The 24443-nt window shown below is 40.9% G+C and overlaps 1 protein-coding gene across 4 annotated transcripts in view; it reads right to left on the reverse strand.

The window, feature by feature from the left end:
• Nucleotides 1-20654, reverse strand: part of calcr (calcitonin receptor) — a 40158-nt gene extending 19504 nt beyond the window's left edge. For all 4 annotated transcript variants that reach the window (XM_078791978.1, XM_058047769.2, XM_078791979.1 and 1 more), the window contains exon 1: nt 20304-20654. The gene's annotated coding sequence lies outside the window, so the exon portion shown is untranslated. The remainder of the gene's footprint in view (nt 1-20303) is intronic.
• Between the last annotated feature and the right edge of the window lie 3789 nt (nt 20655-24443).

The following is a 24443-nucleotide window of genomic DNA, read 5'->3' on the forward strand; positions in this document are numbered from 1 at the left end:
AGATCAAATGGCAAAAAGGTTCTCCTCTCATTCAGTGTGGAAGTGGTGTATTTTGGGGTTATTTGTCGTTCTTCCCCACTTTGTTTGAAACGTTTTCTTAAAGCAATGCCTCTTAAATAGTGTATGCTCTGTATGTATTTTGTTGCATTTTTCCTGATTTCATTTTTAAGTTCAAGTTTGCAGGGGGGGGCATGACAGAAAATAATTCAGAAGCACTGTCTTAAAGGGATAGTTTTTTACATGAAGTTGTATGACAGACCCATCAGTAATGTAGTGCATCAGCAGTGACTTACCCCCAAATTGTTTCGGAGGCTCGTTGCTGGGGTCTGTTAATTTAAGCGTTTTGCTTCTCAACAAAACAGGAATACTTTTGCATCACAAAACTGTCACATCTCTGAGTGTTTATATGTCCTGATGAAGACCACTGCAACGAAAGAGAGTTAGCATCGTGGCGGTCTTCATCCGCGCATACACGACAACAATGGACAAGCGGCAGACTTTAGGAGATGAGATGGAGAGGACAGAGGGCTGATTGAGACAGAGCTGAGTCACATAGCCTTTTAAAGTCATGCTCCTCTTCATAGTGCATTTTATCTGAAATGGGACCATCATTTTCCAAATAAACATCATGCTGTATTGAAGCCATGCATTTGTGAGCAAAATGAAAGAGACATGTAAATGACAATGGCATAGACAGGCTAGACCGTGCTGTCACCACCCTGTCTGGCCATTATTGAGAGAAACTGTCTTGTCCATAAAGGTTGTTTTGCAATACACATCAAATAGCGGAAGAAGTTTCGATTTAAGACACCGGTTACATTTCTACTGTGACTCACTCTTGTCTATCAATAATAGATTTGGTCGTGCATGTGACAGTTTAGACAAAGATGACTCTCTGCAGTGGATTGTCTCTCTGCATTGCTCTCTTCTACATCACATGTCTCCCACATTGACCCCCAGTCCACTTTAGGTCCACTGTGGTATGCAGGGATACGCGTGAGGTGCATATATTGTACGTTTATGAAACTTTGGTGGAGTCAAAGGAAGTATTGAAGGTGAGGAAGGGCAAAATGTAAAGCACTTTGTATAGACAGAGGGGAATATGATAGTGGAGTGGCTTATATTTGTTTTGGCAGCATGGGTAGGTTTTCCACAGAAGATGGTATTGTCTATTTGTATATCTCATCTGCCATCAGCATTTGTATACCATTCAAAGAAGGTACACCAAATATGCAAACATGTACCCATATGAGTTTAAAATAAAAATAAAAACTTTAAAAGTTTTCCCATCATGTATTTCGTTTGACCAAATCATGTCATTGGGGGACAAGCGGCATAGAATGGACGGCACTGCAATGCTTCCTCTGTCTACCAATGCGAGCTAGAGGAGCCCAAAGGGTGGCTGACGTCATTGCAGCACCCCAATGGATGTGTTGCTCAAACGCAGTGCGTTATGGGAAAACATGAAAGTTGTTTTTCCATTTGAAACTTGTATTGGTACGTTTGTATATTTGGTAGGTATAGCTAGGGTTAAACCTAACGCTAAGGTATACCAAATATACAAACGTGTACCCATATGAGTTAAAAATAAAAATAAAAGTTTTTAAAAGTTTTCCCGTCATGCATTTCGTTTAACCATAGCATGTCATTGGGGGACAAGCAGCATAGAATGGATGGCACTGCAATGCTTCCAGGGTGGCTGACATCATTGCAGCACCCCAATGGACATGTTGCTCAGGTGCAGTGCATTATGGGAAAACTTGAAAGTTGTTTTGCCATGTGAAACTTGTATTGGTACGTTTATATATTTGTTTGGCATAGCTAGGGTTAACCTTAACCTTAAGGTATACCAAATATTCAAACATGTACCCGTATGAGTTTAAAATAAAAATAAAAACTTTAAAAGTTTTCCCATCATGCATTTTGTTTAACCAAAGCATGTCATTGGGGGATAAGCAGCATAGAATGGACGGCACTGCAATGCTTCCAGGGTGGCTGGCGTCATTGCAGCACCCCAATCGATGTGTTGCTCAGCCGCAGTGCATTATGGGAAAACTTGAAAGTTGTTTTTCCATTTGAAACTGGTATTGGTACATTTGTATATTTGTTCGGTATAGCTTTTGAATGTTAAGTTGCTGTGTGATGAGTTTAGTGTGACCTCCAGCAATTTCCAATGGGTTGACAAGCTTGGTGTAGGTGCACCGATAGCTTGTGAGTGGCCCCTGCCAATTATCATGGTTGCAGTTTACATTGCATCACATTGAGACCTATTTATATAAAATATGACCTTATGTAGATGCATGCAAGCGTGCATTCATTCTTTCATTCCATTTCTCGACCACAGCACCCAGTGTCACTCGTGTGTTCTATTTCTGACTTTTGCTAGTGTGAGCACACACGCACGGTGTTTGTGTTACCGATGCGAGTGCTGCGCATGGCGGTGTCTCCCTTCTCTGTCACAATCACTGCCCCTCACTCACTCTGTGGATGAAATTTCGTGACTTCCCTTTCGCCGACTGCAATGAATGAGTGCACTTGAAGCTCACTCGGATTAGTGTGATGAATGAATGGAAATTGACAGACTGTGGATGTCGCCTGGGTGTTACAGCGAGACCTTCAAGCAACATTGAGCTTCACTATTGCCTGTTGAGTGACATGCTCAATTTGCACAGTTTTATATCGGAGTCATTTGCAATGTGTCAAACACGCTTTGTCACACTGCATTTTCTTCATGGGCAAAAGCCCAACTGGCTATGGCTTTGAATTAAGTTCCAGTGAACTAACTCACTGTAGCTTCATTATATACGTATCTTATTATACACAGGGAAGCAGTGCCTCATCATATCCCTCATTTATCGAGGTCAATCGGTTCCTTAAGACTGTAAATGTCCACTGATGATAAGGGATCTGAGTATGGGGCGGACCGCAACAGTAGCCCGCGTTATGAAAACTTGCAATCAAAGCATGTTGTTCCGGCAATCAAGTCTGGTGCTTGTGTGTCTCACTGAACATTACAGTAACATCACTGACACCTAGTGACCTGTTGAGAATACTACATATCACAACAACTTTGAATGCGTCTTCTGAATGCCTTATACTGTATTTTAGTTTCATTTAGCCATTACTGGAAAATGCTTCGATTAGTCAAGCTTTGCAAAAAAAAAAACACGTATTCAACTATTTTACATTCACATATTTTTGAAAAAGTGGGTAGATGCTTACTTTTTTTGCAGCAGACTCAAATAAATCTAAAGCCAATTAAATAGATTATTAAAACATGAATTAATTAATTGCGGTGTTTAATACAGCCGGAAATTGTAAAATAATTCATTTTGTGAATATGATCTTAAATCATTTTATGGAAACTGTATATTCACTCTAATCATAATCATAACCATAATCCAGGATTAATTATGTTTACTTAATTATGTTTACTACAAACAAGGCCATGACGCCCTCGTCTATAATTTGCCATTCAGTCACCAAATGGGTGTGGCTATTTTTTCTTGGCCAATGGGGACTAATGAGAAACTCAAGGAAATGGAACGGGTGGGGGGGTGCTGATTATTGATGTTGTTGGAACGCAAACACATTTCTTTAGTTGTGACGTTAAATTGCCATCAATCACTTTTTTGCTTTGTGATTCAAAATTACACAGGGGATATGAATACATGAATGCATCATCTCGCAATTTGTACTTATTTATTTTTTGGTCCCTTTTCCATTTGTCTTGTGATAATGTCATCTATTTCCTCTGTCAGCTCGTTTATCTTTCTACCGGCAAACCCAACTTATAAACCCGTTTTCATTTGTTCTCCGCCTCTTCAGTAGCTATAGGCTTAGTAGCTACCATTTAGTTTATTAAAGCTTATTAGAAAATGGTAACTGCCTGATAAATTAGAAATGCTGTCAGAAGAAGATTCTGTATTATTTAATGCTGATGAGTTAACATGTTAGCATACATAAGAAATACAATGGACTAATGGATGACTTGACACTAACGTGCACTGGAGATCACAAGCCCCCCCTGTCACTTCAAATTAAAAGCTACTGAATGCCTTTTTTTTGTCCTATCATGCTTCGGGAGACTCTAAAGAAGCACATTTTCTTCCAGCATTTGAGCATCCTGACATTTATTCTCTGGCGAGTTTGAAAATGAATGGTTACACGTGGTGAAGCATGGTGCGCTTTTGTGTTCCAGATGCTCAAAACAAGCCTCTTGTGATGAAAATGGCTCTCTGTGGCGTCTGGGTAAACACTTCTTAGAAAAGAAAGAAAGGGCGGTTTGGATTATTGAAGAGATTAAAGTGGGAATGCATGGATGTGACGCAACAGCAATCTAATGTTGGGGCCATCACCAAGTAGCCCCCAGACCGTACTTTGGAAACCTCTGGTCTATATAAAGAAAGCTAAAAACTCTACTATTGTTGTGTAACTATTAAGCATCAATGCACTGAATGTTTATTTCATTATGAGTATTTGCAGTATTACTACAACGAGCGGCAAATGCAACACGTTTTAAAAACACTCATACAGCCCGAGTTGCACTAGCATACTCTGCTAATCCGGGAAAGTTGACAAGTAAGAGATGCCAGGTTTTTTTTCGACTAAGCCGCGGTTTCAGGTGACCTCTTCAGGGAACATACTTTCCTCCATATTTCCGCATGATTGCGCGTTTAGCGGTAGATTCCATTTTTATTTGCCCTGGCTTGAGTCTTTTCAATTCTGCCATTTTTGACTACCCTGAATTTTTATTCTATGATCACTCTTGTTCAAGACAGTAGCTTCACTTCCTGTTCAGACTTTGACACCGGTCAGTTCAAAACGTTTGGCCCGCAGAGCGAAGGTTGAACACCCCTGAACTATGCCATTTTACTTGAGTGCATTAGTACAACATCCATGCTGACATTATGGCCTTAGCTGGATTCCTTCCTCAGTCTGGCTGTCATGAAACTCTTTCAGCTAGCGGGAGCGTATAGTACATCAAATGTGAATTAGACAAGCAGACTAATGGGAACTGTCTTGTCATTTCCTTTTCCATGATGACATGAAATGGGCTGGAACCTCCCAAGCCAGTCTTTAAAGCTCACTAAAATGTGTGCTTAAACAGCTTTAGGTGTGCTCGTTTATCATGTGTGCAACAAGCCGTTTCCCCCATTTATGCATCCTCCTCCTTTAATTCACTTGGAATCACACTTGAAGCAATTTATCTGGCACACGTCTGAACCGTGTGGGCTTTATTGTACACTCATCTTGAACCTTTCAAAGGTGTCGCCTGTGGTCACACTACAGGCGGAATGATACAGAATGCCTTCAGAATGATAATTCCTGGATGTTGGGAGTGCATTCGGAGTCCATTCTAAATATTATGGGTCATTCTTGTGGCCTGCCCGAATATTTTTAGCATACTAAAAGCTTTCAAGGTGGATTTGAAGTGGGGAAAATTAGCATTCCAAAGATATTTGAACTGCACTGCATTCTAAATATTCTTACAGTATTACGAACATTCTGATCGCATTAGAAACAAACGCTGCCGCTGAAACGTCACTATGCAACGTCGCCTTATTCATGTCACATCATGCTAGCAGGGAAAAAAGCAGGAAAGCATGACTCCTGACAAGACCCTGAAGAGCCATCTCTTATTCCAGATGACGCTGAACCTTCTAAACCGACTTCAAGCAGCAATCGAATAGCACTCATACGGCATTCAAAGTGCCTTCTAAATAGTCTGACTGCATTCTAATGGTATTCTTACGTTATTTATTCATTTATACAAACGCTCACTGCCAAAAACATATTTATGTTTTTTAGTTTTGTATTTGCGCAAGAGCTACAAAGAGGTGATGATGCAACTCCACAATGATGCAGTTTTAAGCTGAAAAAATGTCCACAAGGCGGGAGAAGTGCACTTATTAGCACTCGTGCACACATGTGCACAATTCAGTTGCAAAGGTGGAAATTGTAACTAGTTCACGGTTTTATATTTCATTCATTCATTTTCTACTGCTTTTCATCACAAGGGTCACAGGCGTGCTGGCGCCTATCCCAGCTGTCTTTGGGCGAGAGGCGGGGTACACCCTGGACTGGTGGCCAGCCAATCACAGGGCACATATAGACAAACAACCATTCACACTCACATTCATACCTATGGACAATTTGGAGTCGCCAATTAACCTGGCATGTTTTTGGAACCCGGAGAAAACCCACGCATGCACGGGGAGAACATGCAAACTCCACACAGAGATGGAATTGAACCCTGGTCTCCTAGCTGTGAGGTCTGCGCGCTAACCACTCGACCGCCATGCAGCCCGGTTTTATATTTGTAAAAAAAATATATTTTCATGTAAAACAAACATTTTTTGGTTGTTGGTGTTTGATGTTTATGTTATGGCATCATTGTTTTGCCGTTTTGGCAAAATGTATACGTATATAGCTAAGTGCTTGAAATGTATCTTTTCGCAAAAAGCTGTTCTCTGTTGTTTTGTTCAGAACTGATATTTTGCTGAAACTTACCTCTGCTCTATTACTGATTACTTAAGAACAGACAAAGGTAGAAAGTAACATTTTGCGTGAAGTGTAAAGACATCCATTTGGGCTGGCCCCTGCTCTCTATTTGTTTATATCTGACAGTTTGTTTGCTTCATTTTCCAGTACACACTTTTGCTAAGCATCTCCAATTTAGCTGTGTTTGTTGTGAAAGCTCTCTCATTAGAGAACAAATACATTTGCATAGACTTAATTAATTCATGCTAATGTCAGCAAATCCCGCGGGCTACAGAGATGTTGTCCAAGATCCATATCTGACTCTGTAAACGTTGATAAAATTAGAACTAGCTCTAAGGTGAAGACATGGATAGGACATTGTTTTTGTTTAATAGAATGCAAGGCCACACGCTGGCTGTCTTTCCCGGGGAATTGGAATGCACAAGCAACACTAACAAGGAATGTGCTGCACTTCAATGGCATTAAAACATGTTTCAGGCTACATGCGTTATGAACTGGATTTGCACCAGAATGCACCAATTGTTCAGCTGCCATTAGCCATGACAGGATTTCCAAAGGTGCAGTGCCTCTGTTCTGTTCTTTTTTTTTTTTTTTTTTTTTTTTTTTTTTACATATCCACCCTGTTATATAATCCCCTATGCTACAGTACTTCCTCATCCTGATCCCGGTAAACAAAGAAGGCTTAAATAAGAGCCACATTCCCTTACATTGACATTGTTTGTGTCCTGGAACCATTAAGTGTCAGCAGACGTACTCATAGTTGCAAAACAAACAATTTATGATGTCTAGTATTTCATCAAATCAAAAATAGGATATTCTGGAATTGCATTGAATTGAAAAATAAGGCCTCAATTTTCTAACTAATCAGAAGCCTGAAGAAAGTCAATAACAACAAATGTGGTTCAATTGAAAAAAATACTGTATTATTTTGTTGTGCTAAGTAGTATTCTACACTGGTCACTAGGTGGCAGTAATCTATGAGCTAATCGCCACGGCAGGAAGTACTGAGACAGAAACAGGAAGTAAAATAGAAACAAAAGGAACAACTCTCCCCATACTGACATGTGTGTCTATATTTTCTTGTGTAATTTTCTGTTATTATGTTTACTATAGGGGCTGCACGGCGGTTGAGTGGTTAGCGTGCAGGCCTCACAGCTAGGAGACCAGGGTTCAATTCCACCCTCGGCCATCTCTGTGTGGAGTTTGCATGTTCTCCCCGTGCATGCGTGGGTTTTCTCCGGGTACTCCGGTTTCCTCCCACATTCCAAGAACATGCTATGTTAATTGGCGACTCCAAATTGTCCATAGGTATGAATGTGAGTGTGAATGGTTGTTTGTCTACATGTGCCCTGTGATTGGCTCTCGCCTGAAGACAGCTGGGATCGGCTCCAGCGACCCTCATGAGGAAAAGTGGTAGAAAATGAATGAATGTTTTTTGAATGAATGTGTTTTCTTTGCTCTACCAATGGAAATATTCAATTTATAAATAAGGAATCCTACTTTGCAAAAAGTATTTGCAGGTCTGGAACCAATTAAAGGCTCGATGACTGTATTATGTCGTATCAGGGAGCTCTGTAGATGCAAGGCCGATGTTACACAATCGCATAGAAAGTCAACAAAACAATTGACATTGAACATCATTTTGTGCGTCCTAGAAAATGCTACTTTTTGTATTTTGTTATTATTTTTGTGTGGATATTGCAATTTCCATATTTATTATGTAGCCATGAAAGGAGGATTTTTGGTGATGCAACGTTGAGCACCAACACAACTTAAACTTATCTCTCGTCTCACCTTCCCGTCAGTGAGCAATATAAAAAAAGATGAAATAGCAGCAGTGGGAACGTTATGGAAGAGAAGTGTTCAACAGGTGTAACGTAGCAACAGCTTCAGTGAACGGCTATAGCCTGAACATGAAGCCAGATAAAAGAGAAACCCCTCTGGCTCACCAATCGCAATCAAACAGAAAACGACTCCCGCAGGCCGTAGCTCACAGGCCCCCAGGGCAGAAATCCGACCTAATCCTCCTACTCTATCCTCAACATAAACAAGACAATTGAAACCCAACGGTGAGAAAAGGCTCATCCACACGGAACGTGATGCGTACTGAGTGGGAAAACCAATCGCTCTGTGGGATGTACCCTGGAATGGAGCAAACAAATCACGCTCCATTGGTGGAAATAGAAATTGTTGGGTTGACTGGTATTGCTCACTTTGGACAGCTGTTACAGTAAGCCTCGGCTGTGTCTTTTCATTTCCAGTTTGCGGAACACCTTCCTGGTATCTCCTGAGCTTGCTTCAATCCAAGGTGTATATAATATACGTACGTGTCCGATAAAGCCCTTCGCATTGTAAGATGAGAACAGACACACTTGAATTAGAAACCATCATCCCTGCCTTGCTCATACTATATTAGGCAACCTAAAACAACACAAAGAGTCATGAATGGACATTGGAACCCCCCCTCCACCCACCACTACACACATTGAGCTAATTTCCATATAAATTGCTACTGCTTTCCTCATTCTTTATGTGTAGCAATGAAAATGGACAGCAAAAAACTGTAATTTCAGTGTGAGATGGAAACAGTGGTCAAGCAGGAAGCGATCAGCATGACCAATTTAAAGATGATATACCCTTCACAGGGCGGCACGGCGGTCTTGTGGTTAGCGCACAGACCTCACAGCTAGGAGACCAGGGTTCAATTCCACCCTCGGCCATCTCTGTGTGGAGTTTGCATGTTCTCCCCGTGCATGTGTGGGTTTTCTGCGGGTACTCCGGTTTCCTCCCACATTCCAAAAACATGCTAGGTTAATTGGTGACTCCAAATTGTCCATACGTATGAATGTGAGTGTGAATGGTTGTTTGTCTATATGTGCCAGTCCTCTCGCCCGAAGACAGCTGGGATAGGCTCCAGCACCCCCGCGACCCTCGTGAGGAAAAGCGGTAGAAAATGAATGAATGAATACTCTTCACAGGACAACTCTGTCAAGCACTTTTTTTTACCCCCCACAACATTTCACCCCTGGTCTTTATCACCGTAATACGTATTTCACATAAACATACAATTATCGTTATGCATGTCTCAATTAGAGGACCACACACACAGGACTGCATGCATCTCGATTAGTCCAACCTAAGACCGATACTGTCCAAAACCACCTACAGGACAGTAGATCTCCACTATAATGAAAACCTGCGAGTAATTGAGATGGCCATAAAAATGATGATGACGTTCTCCTTTAACATTTGCAATAAGCTTGACTCTAGTACATTCATTGGTTCCAGAATCGTCTACCATAAGAGAATGTCCATGATTGTAGGATTCATCATTAATAAATGGAATATTTTTGTGGTTATGGCATGTGAAACATTAGACACTAAAAGAGCCATTTCCAGGTGTATTACCCACTATAGTAGATACAATCAGCCCCTGCTATGGGGTAATGCGAATGCATGTACTGCACAGAAATGACAACAATGAGCATTTATGATTATGATTATGAAACATGAAACGACGTAGCAAACCTCCTTGGCTGACCCCCCCCCCCCCCCCCCATCTGCCTATCTGCCTTCAGCGCTATCTGCGTCAATCAGTGCGAGCCGCAATATTTGTTTGTTTATCGGCCATGGGGGGGGGCACACAAATTTCTTGCTTTGAGCCCCCAAGAACTCTTGCCCCGCCACTTAAAATCAGAGTAAATTAAATGTATTATATATAAATAACATAACATACAGCTGTTCCTTGTTGTTTTTCTCTTGACAGCGTACTTCCTGCGGCGGCTCTTGTCTCATCAATGTATTAAAATGGCAGCTTTACATTGGTATTATCCAATATAGGAATATAATTCGAGTAAATAGGCCATTGAGGACGTAGTAAATGAAACTCCTGCTCGTGTTTGTGGCAGGCAGAGAGATGTGTCAAAGACAGGAAATGACGTTGGCGTTATTATTATGCCTGTTGTTAGATAATTTCTTCTTTTGTTTGTATTTTAGTTCATGTTGCCATTTCTATGCTTGAAAATGCTGAATTTAGGCCAAGAATTAGTGAGTCTAATATTCCATTACATCCTAATATATACCGCTGCTGATTTCAATGCTTGTTTATGTGCATAAACAGCTTTCTAATTCTGCTCTGTTTATCTGTTGAAAAAAAGAATCAATGTGGGGGTGTATGCTGTCTATTTTCCCCCTTCATCCTCATCCAGTCTTTAAAATCTAAATCTTGGCAAAAAAAACAGGACCTGCTTTGGGTATGGATTCAGTTGCGCATAAATAATGAGCGGCTGGATTTAGCAGCAGACAGGGCAAAATGTTCTTAATCTATATTTCATAAAAGTAAGCAGGCGATCGTTGCATTGTTTGCCGTACCTTTTTAATCCTGTATTGAATTTCTGAAGTGATGAATTGGTCCATTACATCATGTTAGCCAGCGGAGGCAGTGTTGCATGCTTTTATGTTGCTTGTATTCCCATTATGGGATCTCATCATGGGGATTGATTTTTAATATATGCACTTTGGGAGGTACCTGTTGCATGCAAAAAAAAAATAAAAATTAGGACCGAACCCACCTTACTCTAACCATTACTCATTAATTCTCATTAGTTGTTCAGTAACTACTCTAAATGTGTATGCCTTAGTTCCTCATTAGTTCTTCATTATTTTCACAGTAGCTATAAATATATGGGCTTTAATCATTACTTCCTCATTAGTTCTCAGTAATTTTGTGTACCTTATTGTAAAGTAAGACCAAAAAGACTTTTGTACTTTTTTCCCAAAGTTCAGCCCTATGTGTTAGATCAGGGGTCTCAAACTCAATTTACTTGGGGGCCACTGGAGCTAGGGTCTGGGCGAGGCTGGGCCGCATCAGGTTTTCCAAAAAAAAAAAAACACATTTATTAAAAACAGAAAAATGAATAAACTTATATAGTTGGTGGGTGGACAAATTATTTTTTTCAGATTAAAATGAACAAAGCATTATTAGAGCCCTGTAGACATGACAAAACACGACTATAGTCACATTTATACTCTTTTTATTTACAACATATTGCGCAACTGCAGGGTCTTGAGACACATGCTAACTCGCAAACTAGAGAGCTAGCGACCTAAACGGTAGTCTTCAAGTTATTTCCTTTAAACTTAAATAGCCAAAAACTTACCACTTCCACACGGATAGGGAGGATAACTATTAACAGTTATTTAACCTTTAACATGAACATTAATCAAACGTAATAATTTTTTCTGGGTACATGATACCATACAGCATCCATATCAAACTTGCGCAGGCCGCACTAACATTAAACTTTCATATCAAGGCGGGGGCCTCAAACTAGTGTCCTGCGGGCCACATTTGGCCCGCGGGTCGCGTGTTTGAGACCACTGTGTTAGATTGACTTTAAATTTCTCACACAGCTCAATTCACAACACCTGAATCACCACAAAATGTAATACACTCCAATAGAGGGATGGCTTTTCAAAAATGTCTGGGATTGAATGAGTTAAAGACGCTAACCAAGGTCCCACTCTACTTCTATCCAAGTCATCCCTTGATAGCAGTCCCGTCAGATCCAATGTGTTTGTCCGAATGCCATCACTCGGAAAAATAAACAGCAGTGAATGATAGCAAAAAGTCAAATTTATTGCTTGAGCTGAACTTTTTTTGGGGGGGTGGATTGAAACCTACATTTTCCAAATCATTACCATACTGACTGATTTTCATTTCCTCTGAATAACTAATTTAATTACACAATCACTGTGGATACAGCTCTTGTGCACGAATACGCATATTTGTTTTTCCGGCAAATATTATCCGATCCGGTGGTTGACTTGTATTCATTGTATTCACAAATGAAAACTTATTGCATTTGATGAATTTTCACGCTGCATTGATCACCTTAAATCATACTTGACGTATTGTAAATGTCATGTGAAATAGAGTCCCGATTCAAGAAATCCAGATTACGTTCAGGAAAAATGGCCTCAAAAATGTAAAGGAACTGTCTTTTATATCAAAGATCGGATTTGACATTTCGGGATACACAATAATTCACTTTCAGTCCAGACTTAGAGGAGATAAGACCTGTGGTTCATCTTTCACTTCTCACCACTAAATATGGATCGCCAGACGACCTCAACGTGGACGGATAACCTCGGCGGACTGGCGACAGGGAGGCGCAGCAGTCATACAAGCGCATCACATCAGCCAACCCTGATATAGGGACCACTCACATATAAGATTGGACGTGGTCTCAATTCTGCATCCTTATCTCTTCCAGCAGGGCTTCTCAACTAGTCGGTTAATCTGAAGCTTGGTGTTTCAATTAATGGAGTAATTGGTTAGCGTGTGTGTGTGTGTGTGTGTGTGTGTGTGTCATGTCCATGACAACCATTTACAGCTTAGGAGTAGTCAGGCCAAGCAAAGAACACTGAAATTGTTCCGCGGTCGACTAATGAGTGAGGATGTGTACATTGGCGTACTAAATGCTGTGTACTTATCTGTTACTATCGCAACTAAGGCTCACTGATCGCAATCTATCAATGCGATCAAAATGAAGGCAGACACTTATCCGGACCAGATTTTGTGTGACCAGTTTGTGTCCATGTTATTAATATACTGCAAGAGTGTTGATAATGTATCATTTGTCATTTAAATGTTTTTTTGCATGTAAAACTATAATTGGAAAAGTATTTTCGGGTTCATATTTTGGACTTTCTGGACCAGCTTAATCGGATTTGCATTATTTCTTGATTAGGTTGGACTATCCGGACTTTCTGGAATGGATTAACGCCACTAACAGAGGTTCCATTCTATTGTTTTATTGTGCTGACTTTGGTCCAAATACCGTCTTCATTTCTATTCCGTCCAGGCCCAGTAAATAAGTTAGAGGTCATTTAAATGTTTTCTGCATGTAAAACTATAACTGGAAAAGTATTTTCGGGTTCATATTTTGGACTTTCTGGACCAGCTTAATCGGATTTGCATTATTTCTTGATTAGGTTGGACTTTCCAGACTTTTTGGAACGGATTAACGCCACTAACCGAGGTTCCATTCTATTGTTTTACTATGCTGCCTTTGGTCCAAATAACGTCTTCTTTTCTATTCCGTCCAGGCCGAGTAAATAAGTTAGAGGTCATTTAAATGTTTTCTGCATGTAAAACTATAGTTGTAAAAGTATTTTCGGGTTCATATTTTGGACTTTCTGGACCAGCTTAATCGGATTTGCATTATTTCTTGATTAGGTTGGACTTTCCAGACTTTTTGGAACGGATTAACGCCACTAACCGAGGTTCCATTCTATTGTTTTACTATGCTGCCTTTGGTCCAAATACCGTCTTCTTTTCTATTCTGTCCATTCTGTCCTCTAACTTATTTACTCGACAGAGTAAGAGAGTTAAAGGGTTAAAGCGGGTTAAAGCCTCGGTCACAAGCGGTCATCAACATGCTACAAACTGCTGATTTTGGAGCTGTAGACTGAACGCAGATTGGCTTCAAACCTTCTTGTCAATCAAACTGTACAGGCACTTTGTACATCTTCCTGCATCATCCATACAGCCTGCATGTTTCTTTTGTACATTTTGCTCACGTTTTGCTGGGCAAAATGTCTATTTTTTTTGTACTTTGCACATGCGGACTCTTAATTAGTAAAGCCAACACATGGTATTTCCGTTCAGGCCACACCGATGTATGTTCTCGTCAAGACACCAACACATGTTACATTTAAGGACATACATACATGCATGTAAGGTTGCATATTTCAGTGAATTTCCGAATCCAGATCGAATACGTACGTATCGGTATGTCATATCTTGTTCCGTTTATCTGTAAACCACCAGCATCATTAGAGCGGCAAATTAGATAAAATACTCAACGTGAGACCTGATTTCTTAATTAGGAAGCAATTATGATGATTTGGAGTATGGAAATGACGGGCACATTATTTTGTGATGCTTTTGAATGTCGTGTCCATGCTTAAATAGCATGTGTGTATTTGTCCTAGTTTCTCATAGGGATGACACACCGGTTTTGTTTTGAGTCACCCAGGTTGATTTACATATTTATTAACAATGTCTTTGGGCCTACTTTTAATTATCTTCTGTTGCAACAGATGAGAAATTTGACCTTGTGGAGTTTTTAAAAGACTGGAAGACCTTGATAAATGTTAAGGCAACGTGTCTGGCACTATCCGGAGAAGGTGTGACTATTTGATGATAATATTATGAATTTTGCTTTTTATGCCACATTTTGGTTGCCCATTTTAGCACAGCAAGAGATCAGGAAGAACTTGGTTCGAGTCTCCATGTGGAGTTCGCATGTATTCTCCGGGTACTCCGGTTTCCTCCCACATTCCAATAACATGCTAGGTTAATTGGCGACTCCAAATTGTTCATAAGTATGAATGTGAGTGTGAATGGTTGTTTGTCTATATGTGCCCTGTGATTGGCTGGCCTTCAGTCCGGGGTGTACCCCGCCTCTTGCCCGAAGACAGCTGGGATAGGCTCCAGCATCCCCCTCAACCTTCATCAGGAAAAGCGGTAGAAAATGAATGAATGTTTACTATATTGGCTTATACGATTGTGAAGGTAGCTGTAGGGGTGTTATTTTATATCTAGAGAGCTCTAATAATGTTAAAATCTGTGTTTTCTTTGCTCTCTCTATGAAAATATTCCATTTATAAATAAGGAATCGATTGGCTGGCGACCAGTCCAGGGTGTACCCCGCCCAAAGACAGCTGGGGTAGGCTCCAGCACAAATTTTGACTTCACTGTATTTATATTGTACTTTTCCACCAACTAACTTGTCAAAAAAATTCACCATCATATTAAAACTTGACAGGAAATGTCTTATTAATTTTTTTCAGCAGATTTTTTTTCCAATTTTGCTGTTGTATATATTTTTTTTATTTCAAAATAAAACTAGTTAACGGTGCACTACTTTTTAAAAGCCACTTTCTCCGTGCAATAAAAGTTTGCTGACAGATTTTGAAGGATGAAAGCAAAGTGTCATGACAGATGGAGACTTATCCTTATCCACTTCCACCATCTGATATTTCCTACATGAGTGATCACTGTGAGGGAGGGGCCACTTTGCTCTTCACTCCACATTTACTTTGCACAATCAACTGTCAACTCTGTGTGTCCTGTATCCTATGTATCCTATCCTTGTATTTGCTGTGATTTCCAAGTGCAGCACTGACAGCAGTATGAAGTGTCCATTATCTGACTGGAATCAACTCTAAAAGAACCACTACCCCCTTCTTAATAGCACACAGAGCAAGGAACAACTCCTTCATGCTGCGGTATCCTCACACCGTGAGGCGTTCAGGCGCTAATTGTTTTTTTTATTTTTATTCACGTACCCCCAATAGCAATTGACGTACCACTGAGGGTCCGCATACCCCACTTTGGGAACCATTGCTTGTCTTTTTGGGGGGGGGTTCCAGTTGCCCTTTTTCAGCTCCACCCTGATTGCTTTTTGGAGGCTTTCTAGTTACAGATTGCGTGGAACAAAATAGAAATCATGTAGCTTTTTGAAACCAGTCTGCAGGGAGAAGGGGTTATATTAAACGAGCACAAATGCTCCGCTGATGTTCCAGAGAAAATTGACCAAAAAATAGAACCCAAATAGCAACAGCAAAAGTGTTCGAAATTGGAGAAATTACTTTCTAGCAAAGCAGCTCAGTACTTACCTGCCCGAATGCCACTAATCAATCCTACACATCCTGAATACATGTGCTGTTATGCTTAACCCTGGGAGTGATAGCATGTGGAGATGAAGAAGATGAGAAGGATGCATGACAGCTGAATGGCAAAAGGAAAAATTTCCGCCATACATTCAGCAGATAAAGAAGAAACAGGGCAAAAATTTTGTATATCTTATCTTTTGTATATAATATCTGTTCCGATGACTTTGTCTGTGACACTTTTTAACTCCCTAACTTTTAATTCCCCACCCAAAAATGTATTTATCTTATACGTTTGTTTGTACAAGAGGCACAAAGAGGTGATGATGCAACTCCACAATAGAAGAGGGCATGTTTGGTGCAGTTTTAAGACAAAAATAACATATTTTATAAGAGCTCGGCCTGCATCTTTCCCATCGAAATCCATGCTCCACAGCAACCAGGAATTGAAAAGGCATCTCGGAGTGCTGCTTGAAGGAGGTTACGCATGCACAGTTTAGTATATGGAAATTACAAATAGACATTTCGGCTAAATGTATATGGATAAATTTATGTCAAAGTGAAAGTTATGCTTGAAATGCATCTTTTCATAAAAAGCCCTTTTTTGTTGAACTGAAACTTACCCATGTACGACTGCTGATTACTAAAGAACGGAAAAAAGTAGATGAAAGATGAGTCTAGTCTTTCATTTGGTATATACCATGTCTTTATAGCCCATTGCTTCTAAAATAGTGGGGCGGTCCCCCCTGGGGGGTCATGACAGAAAGCCCATGGACAAAATATTCTGACCAGAAGAGCTTTTGTCTACTTCTGTGAGTACCTTTATTGAAGTAATATGCTTTGTTTGTAGTTTTAAATGTATTTTGTTGTGTCAATTATGCAAATGTGATAATTACATCATCGCCCCCCTGGTGGGGAACAGCCATGTCTGCCAGCACATACAGCTCCCCTTGCAGGGAGCAAAGTTAGCAACACTCATTGCTTCCTTTACTTGAAGAGACAGTCTGTGATACAAAAGCTCCAAATGTCACTTTTGCACGTTTTGCAATATTTCTTTTCCACAATAACATTTCCAAGTGCGGTATCTGTCTCACTAAAGCTGTTACTTTATTTACCACTGTGGTTTACAGCGCCGGAAAGAAAAGGCAGGTTTGTTTCTTCTGTTTACAGAACCATAATACTTTCACCTTCATGCCTGCTGGAGCTCACAGAGCACACAGTAAAATGTTAAATTATTCCTCATGTGACCTTTGCATGTTTGCTTTCACCTTAATGAACTAAAATGAGTGCGCCTTGCCATGAGGAGACATGTTGAAGGGCGAAAGGTTGGCGAGACGTTGTCCTTCCTCAGTACGTATTCTAGTTCTCACAGTCTTGTGTTTACAAGCTAAACAGCTTAGGTCAGAACTACGCTGATGGGGGGGAAATAAGATATAAGATAATAAGATAATCATACAGTATGCTGGGAACCATACCACTATGAGAGGGAGATGTTTGTCCTCCTAATATGTATTTTATATTAAATACAGAGTAGAGTGCCAACTACATGTCTCATATTGCTGACAGATTTTGGAGAATCCAAAAGTTCTATGTTTTCTGCCTTGCAACAAGTTGTTGGATCCACTTTCTGTTGCACTAAATAGTGCATAATAATTCCAGGGGCGGCACGTGGTCAAGTGGTTAGCGTGCAGACCTCACAGCTCGGAGACCAGGGTTCAATTCCACCCTCGGCCATCTCTGTGTGGAGTTTGCATGTTCTCCCCGTTCATGCGTGGGTTTTCTCCGGGTACTCCGGTTTCCTCCCACATTCCAAAAACATGCTAGGTTAATTGGCCACTCCAAATTGTCCATAGGTATGAATGTGAGTGTGAATGGTTGTTTGTCTATATGTGCCCTGTGATTGGCTGGCGACCAGTCTAGGCTGTACCCCACCTCTCACCCCAAGACAGCTGGGATAGGCTCCAGCACCCCCACGACCCTCGTGAGGAAAAAGTAGAAAATGTAGGTAGAAAATGAATGAATGAATGAATGAATAATAATTCTTGCATTCATGCAAACTCTCCAAGTGACAAGAAAAAGCACAGAATGTACTCTCAAGTGGAGGGAAGGTACAAGATGTTGAAATTGAGGATACTAGAGACTGTTAGCATTGGAAAATGGGAATATAAACCTGAGCAATGCATTTTCTATTATTGTAGATATAATGTATATGTTTTTTGTGTTTGTACAGCTCTAATAAGCGTCATTTAAATTTGTAAGATGCACCGATAAGAATGTCGGCACCTGTAATTGGGCTTTACATAAAAGGGAAAACATCATTATTTAAAGGAAAATGTTTTTCTCTCCCTAAAACACACACACACACATAAACACACAGCAACATGCATAAAACACACATTCAACATCTGTCAGCTCTATTCTAGCACCACCTATTGATGCTCTTGCGGCAGTTCACTGCATGGTGTTCTCCACAGCCGCGGGAAAAAAATAAATCCATTCATCCTGCTACACTTAGAGAGGTTTGTTTATGGGAATTAAAATACTAATTTGTGTGTGTGTGTGTTCAAGCAGATACTATGTCCTCTACACCTGCTCACCCAGCATTGCTTTCAGGCTTTGAGATAAACGCCACAGATGACCATGTAATTCAATAATACGGCAGCAGAAGCTTAAAAACAGCAGCTTGTTCACTCGAAACTTCACTGCCTCTTTTAGTCTTAATCTCGGTCTTCTTTTTTCTTTACTGAAAAAAGTTTGAACACCCCATAAAAAGTTGAAATCCATGCAATCCTTGATTCCACTTAAATTCCTAATCATGCTATCATAAAGGTTTCTTAGCATGGGGGGGGTAGTGGGGGGTGTTAATGCTTCCCAACCTTGCGGGATCCTTCATGAGCTCCGATTTGTTGTACACCGTGTCTAAGTGGTACCGAAGGAGTAAATTAAGCTAGTGTGTCCAACAAGCCAATTAAGATGGCCGCACGGACAGGAAGAGTGACGTTCTGCTTTGCCTATGAATAAAACATGATGCATTAGCGTGATGAATAGGGAGAAGTAAGAACAGGTAGCGGGCAGTCTGCTGACCTTCGTTGTGTGATGGATGTAAGTTCTGTGTGTGTGTTCTTCCAAACATTTGAAGATCACTGTAATGAATCAGAGCCATGTCCCCTTCATGGACCTCCCTTTCAAAGACGACACATGTGTACTCGTCTTGGACCAGACAGAATGACGGAGCGAGGGATGATGAATGACAAACTTATCTGCCAGGCTCAGAAAGCAGCTGGAAACGTTGCCAAGTCTGTCCAATTGATTGGGGGCTTGGAGGGGGGGGGATGCTGCACATATCTCAGTCTGCCTGTCAGCGTGTATCTCCTCATTGATGTCTCTCTTATTTTGAGATATTACCCCCCTCCCCCACCAACAGCCTCAGTAGGAGGCTATTATTGTCGTCTGTATCGCACACCACTGCTATACATCAGCGTGGATGTGTTGAAAAGCTGCACTCTCTCACCCCTTGTTGCTCAGGTCACCTCATAGGAATCCCCAATTAAGGATTTCTATTTTTTTTTTTTTTGCTTATTGAATCATAATTTATCTCACCTGTGTGCATGCTTATTTCCCCCTTTTTGGGTATGCTATAATCAATAAGCAATTGAATGCATGGAGGCTGTTTAGAAAAGGAAAATATACGCTAGCCAGTATAAACACCCACAGAGTACATAAGAGTTAATAATAAAAGGATGCAATGCATCTAATTTAAACATATAGTTATACCTCAGAAACTTTTCTAATTCTTAAGACAATAAATCAGTCTCAACTGTACAGTCTTGTGATTTCTATTAAACTAAGTCCAGATCGGTCATAGAGGATTGCAATCCCAACGACCCCTTTACTCCATCCTCATAAGGCACAGCGTAAAATCTCATGCAGCAGTATTATATAAAATGTAAACCGACATTCTCATAAATAAGACACATTGTGATTTAGTCACATTCGATAAATGATATGATACATCCAGTTCTGCCATTGTTATGCAGCACTAATATAATTCATGTGCCATTCAATGCTATGCATGCCGCATCCAAGAGAAGTCAGTTTTGAAGAAGTTCATGACTCACCTTAGTCCAACAGATTAGAATTAGAATTGCAGCCACAAAAAGGATGCCTGATGAGAAATAGTCTCCTCCCAGCTAAAAAAAAATGCAATATCTTGTCTCTGGTTGATCACAAAAGCAATCAAAACTTCTCCACGCAGAGTTTCAAAATAAAACAAATTTTAAAATAAAGCTACAATTGCAAGCCGCAGTCATTTGAAGGTGCCTGCCGCCTTGCAATGAGCGGCTGCGTGCAAGGAGCAGGGCGCCAATGTGTGGCTGTTAGGAGCTGTGACAGGCTGCTGACTGGCCGCTGCGCCTGCACCGACGATAAGCCTCCGGTTTGCACCGGAGCTCCTCCTCGTCTCATCTCCCACTGTGTGTGAGAGTGTGTTTCACTGTATGTGTGCCTGTGCGACGTGTACCCCCACCCCATCTGAGTTTTCTTTTAAAAAAACAAACACAGGAAGCCAAGAAGTGCGCATACATTATACCTGACATACAAATGCTGTGATCTACTGTAACTTTATACGTAGGTTTCAATGATACATATATAACACGTTGCTATGGCCACTCTAGATCATTGGTGGTTGCTTCATTTGATGGCTGGATAAATGAATAGGCATGGTTTCATGATGTGGATGTGAAAGTGGATGTCTCTTCCTATGGACTAATTTGACTACTGTACACCGGATGTGGTTCATGTGGATGTATGATTCCATGACAGATATGGATGGATGGATGAATGGTTTTTCTATTGATAGATGGGTGGATCACAGTGAGGATGTCCCAGGGTCAGATGGACAGATGGATGGACAGATGATAGATACTGTAGCTAGACTGATTAAAGATAGATGATAGATACAGTGGATGGATGGATGGATGGAAGGATGGATGGATGGATGGATGGATGATAGATACAGTGGATGGATGGATACATGATAGATACAGTAGCTAGGTTGATGGATAGATAGATGATAGATACAATACATGGACGGATGGATGGATAGATGATAGATACAGTAGATAGACGGATGGATGGATAGATGATAGATACAGTAGATGGATGGATACATGATAGATACAGTAGCTGGATGGATGGATGATAGATGATCGATACAGAAGATGGATGGATGGATAGATGATAGATACAGTAGATGGACGGATGGATGGATAGATACAGTTGCTAGGCTGATGGATGGATAGATGATAGATAGAGTAGATGGACGGATGGATAGAAGATCGATACAGAAGATGGATGGATGGATAGATGATAGATACAGTAGATGGACGGATGGATGGATAGATACAGTTACTAGGCTGATGTATGGATAGATGATAGATAGAGTAGGTGGACGGATGGATGGATAGATGATGATACAGAAGATGGACGGATGGATGGATAGATGATAGATACAGTACATGGATGGATTCATGATAGATATAGTAGCTGGATGGATGGATGGATTGATAGATAGATGATTGATACAGAAGATGGACGGATGGATGGATAGATACAGTTGCTAGGCTGATGGATGGATAGATGATTGATACAGAAGATGGACGGATGGATGGATAGATACAGTTGCTAGGCTGATGGATGGATAGATGATAGATACAGTAGATGAACGGATGGATGGATAGATGATAGATACAGTAGATGAACGGATGGATGGATAGATGATAGATACAGTAGATGGATGGATAGATGGATAAATGATACAATAGTTAGAGGGATGGACGAATGATTGATTTGGTAAAAACAGTTTGATGATCTGATGGATGAATGGACAGGGCTGCTCACACTTTCCAAGGTCCAAATATGGATATTTACTATATTTATAAATATGAGTTACCCACATTTTTACATGGAAAATGTTGTTTTCAAAGTTTGAGGCGAGCGGCAAAAGCCTTCAAACAGTTTTCAGTTTGCAAACCTGCTAAGCTAGCTTCAGTAATTGATTTTACTTCCGACTGTGAGAGCGTAAACAAAGTCCGGGGTGAGCAGAAAACGCCACAAGATATGCTGCAGGAAATCATTTTCTAAAGGACAAAGGGTTGCCCCCCGCGGTATTATGTTCTCTTGGGGGGCGGATGCTCACTGAGTCACACTTTGAAAATGCAATTTTTAGCCTAACATAACAATTTTTCCCTCACGTATATAGTAAAAAAAAATAAAATAAAATACCTAACAGATGGATAAATTGACTGGAGGTCTGGCACTCTACAAGGGGGCTCCCACAGAACTCCAACCCTGCTTTGGGGCTTTTGAATGAGGTGTTTTCATGTGTTCATTGATGATAATTACTTAGAAGATGGTTGTCAATCCATAAGAGATTACTCTAGCCATTCCTGTAGTATTTATCAGTTACCCTGATTGTTCTTCGAAATCTAGGTAGTCGCAAGTACTTGGCAATTGATGTTTTTTTGAGGTCAATCATCTGATTTAAGCACATTTTTCTGTGGAAGAAGCAGGTTCGATCCTCTGCCCACCCGTTATCATGTCAAAGTATCCTTGGGCAAGGTTCAGGAGGTAACGTGCTAACAGTGTCAAAGCACCTTGACCACCTTGGAGGTGGAAAAGCCATTTACCGTCTCTGAAAAAGTATCTTTCTGTTTTGTGGCTAAAAGTAAAAAGCTGAGATGAGATTAAAATGAGCTGCAATTCATCATTCCTGTCATAGCGATTAGCTACAGACCACTTCCTACAAGATGATTTGTCTCCATTGCAGTTTGTTGAAGCATGGGATTGATTTGTAGAGTGATGTTTATTTTTCAAGTTACAAACCGTTGCTTTTGTGGGGATCAATTTTGTGGATGTCGGTTGACAAGTTGGCTGATACCCAGTCATCTTCGACATAATCTAAGGCCATGATCATATCGCGGATGCCAGCCAATACGGGGTGCAATTGTACCTAAGTAAAACCTCACTCCCTTGGCTTTAAGAGCTGCACTGGGTTGACAGTCCGGGTTTTTGGCTCGACTGTGTTTGAGTCCCAATGGTGGTTTACACTCTCGATGAATGGTACCATGCACTTCATTCCTAAAGTTAGGCATATTTGGTTAGTGTGGTGCCATTGGAATAAGTGGACCAGGTTTCTACTTGTCTGCGGTTTAACTTTGACAAAGACAGAACATCTGTTAACGTAACATTGTATTTGTCGGTCATTTCCATCACCACAACTTTAACATCAATCTATCTTCCTCCCGTGCACATGCATACACAATGGCGCCCCCACACATACACCAGTGGACATGGGGCTGCATATTTCTAAAGTATTACAGCAGTGAGACACATGATGAGACTGCCAGCTCTTTAGCCAGAGTGATGTGTCTGATCAAGGAGTGCTGACGTCATAAGGGGAGAGAAGACAAATCATATTACCAATGCTAACTTTGTTATCGGGCTCCCTGAACCAGAAAATAGCCGGTTAAATAACATAAGGATGGGCAAACAAACACTCATGGTGCCGTTGTGTTCCATTTGTGCAACATTGGAACTGTTACGTCAAAGTACAGTCCAATATGTATATATATATATATATATGACGCAACATAGGCAGGAATTGATCACTGATGCACCATTCCGGCAATGTTAGGACTACACAGCTCAGTTGCAAATGTGACAATTGTAAATAATCCATGGTGTTCATTCATTCATTCATTCCCTACCGCTTATCTTCAAGAGGGTTGCGGGGGTGCTGGAGCCTATCCCAGCTGTCTTCGGGCGAGAGGCGGGGTACACCCTGGACTGGTGGCCAGCCAATCACAGGGCACATATAGACAAACAACCATTCACACTCACATTCATACCTATGGACAATTTGGAGTCGCCAATTAACCTAGCATGTTTTTGGAATGTGGGAGGAAACCGGAGTACCCGGAGAAAACCCACGCATGCACGGGGAGAACATGCAAACTCCACACAGAGATGGCCGAGGGTGGAATTGAACTCGGGTCTCCTAGCTGTGTGGCCTGTATGCTAACCACTAGGCCAGTTCATGAAAAAATAGTTGAAATGTGGCGTTGTTGGACATTTTGGCTAAATATATATGGCTACATTTGTGTCCAAATGAAAGTTGTGCGGCCTGTATGGCGGTCGAGTGGTTAGCACGAAGACCTCACAGCTCGGAGACCCGAGTTCAATGCCACCCTCGGCCATCT

Source organism: Doryrhamphus excisus, linkage group LG7 (genome assembly GCF_037039965.1).
Source record: "Doryrhamphus excisus strain RoL-2023G ecotype Guam linkage group LG7, RoL_Dexc_Guam_v1.1, whole genome shotgun sequence".
In the NCBI taxonomy this organism is placed as follows: domain Eukaryota; kingdom Metazoa; phylum Chordata; class Actinopteri; order Syngnathiformes; family Syngnathidae; genus Doryrhamphus; species Doryrhamphus excisus.